Source organism: Camellia sinensis, chromosome 15, assembly GCF_055761805.1.
Source record: "Camellia sinensis isolate YWXY chromosome 15, ASM5576180v1, whole genome shotgun sequence".
Lineage (NCBI taxonomy): Eukaryota > Viridiplantae > Streptophyta > Magnoliopsida > Ericales > Theaceae > Camellia > Camellia sinensis.
The window spans coordinates 111,029,349-111,031,350 of record NC_138975.1 but is presented as its reverse complement, the minus strand read 5'-3'; positions in this window follow the sequence as shown (position 1 = coordinate 111,031,350).

The following is a 2,002-nucleotide window of genomic DNA, read 5'->3' as shown; positions in this document are numbered from 1 at the left end:
TAATTATTCTTAGAGCCTGTTTGGTGCAGCTTTTCCAAAGCTGTAAGTTGATGATAAATAGAAGCTAAAAGAATGATTTCCCTAGCTTTTTTCAACTTTATTTGAGCTATTTCTGTCTCATAAGCTATAAGTAAAAGCTGCACCAAACACTTTCACAGACTCAAAATAAGAAAAGTTATAAGCAGCATTATAAGTTGCACCAAACAGCACCACAGTTGAGCTGACTCATTATTTATTCATTTACAATGTAGTGCAAGACAGTGGGGATGTTAATGACAGTGCAGATGCAGCAAAGTTGATTGAAAATATGGGGTTGAGTGAGGAGGTAAATGGTTCATCAGAATATGGAGGCGAAGATGAGAATGGGACGACTTTCAATGACACTGATCGAGCCGACACTGATGACAACGACGATAATAAACCAGAGCATCCTGGTGAAGTGTCAAAATATGAAAGAAATCTGGAACTTCTTAACATCATGACACACTCCATTTTTTTGAGTTTTCTGTTAGGAGCGCTCTCTCTCTCTCTCTCTCTCATGTGTATTGTGTAGAATATATGTACAGAAATTTCTTAGCTTAGTTTGCATGTCAGGGTTGATCTGTTATCTAGTTACAGCATAGCCTAGTTGATTTTGTGTAGTATCACCAGATGGTGCATTTTTCGACTCTCATTCATAACCGTATCTCATTTTTTGTGCCAGTTGGACTTCATTTCTATTTTTTTTAATGGATGAAATCAACAGCATTGGATCTGCTTGAATGGAATTTGGATCTGGTAATGGTGATAGTGAAGTGCAGGGGACGATGCTGGAGCTTCTCAATCAACTAGATGGATTAGAGCATCTAACAAAATCAAAGTACTGATTTCATTCTCTTAAACTAGCAACATGAGGGTGCTACTGCTCTAGGTCTTCCAGTTGCAACGAGTGCATGTGTATACATTGATCTTTGTAAGTAATTTGAGGCATTTTCTTTTAGTTATCTTTATCTGTCCTCTTATTTGACATTATTGTAGAATTTATAGCTATGCATACTGTTTGGTCTGAAATTAGTCATTTATACATTATGGGTTTTTCATCTCATAGACTTGTTTCTAGACTTGATGGGACTTAAGGCTTGGTTTGGTTTGTTTTGTTTTATAGACTTGTTTCTATAATGGTTAAAAAAGAAAGGAAAAAAGAATAAAAGAAAAGAAAAGAGACTTGTTTCTATAAGGTTGAGGCTAACTTTAGGAGTTCAATATGCACCATTACACAAGTTATTGCATGGGGAATTTTCTTAGTTGCAATCTGACATTTTGTTTGATGTGACCAGATACAATCTTGAAGAAGTACTAATAAATCCAGATGCCAAGATTCATTATCTTCCTCACCCTAAACCAATTGATCGGGTTAAGATTGCCTTTAGCAAAATTTAGAACTACTTCATCATTGTTTTGGTTCCATGTATTTGTAGGCCTTATGAGCCAATCTGCTTTGTATCCTGTATGACAGTTCAACAGTGGTGTGCTAATTTGTATGGAAAACACTGGTGCAATAAAGGCCTCATGAGCCACGTTTGTATGGCTAGTGTTTTTACACCTTTAAAATATTCTCAAGACCTTGCTGCTGAGAACTATATGATGCCTAGGCCCTGCTGCTTATAATCTGCATTTTTTACACCTTTAAAATATTCTGTAAATGACATTTGATGTAGAATTTTTTGTACAGAGGACATCTTTTTTGTATGATTTTGTGTTTGTATGGAATTATTATTTTGGGTTGGATTGTATTTGATTTGTATAGAATTTGATGTTAAAAGATCAAATTTTTGTATTGTTGAAACGAAATAGAAATAGATATATGTATTATTTTGTTTAAATACAGGGTGCAGGTTGCATGAAATAAATACAGGTTGTGAATAAATTAATTATAATAAAAAAAACACTAAATAAAGTTTTTGGAACTTAAATGTTTAGTAGTGAAAAAAAAAAAAAGTGAATTTATTAGTGACTAACCAAT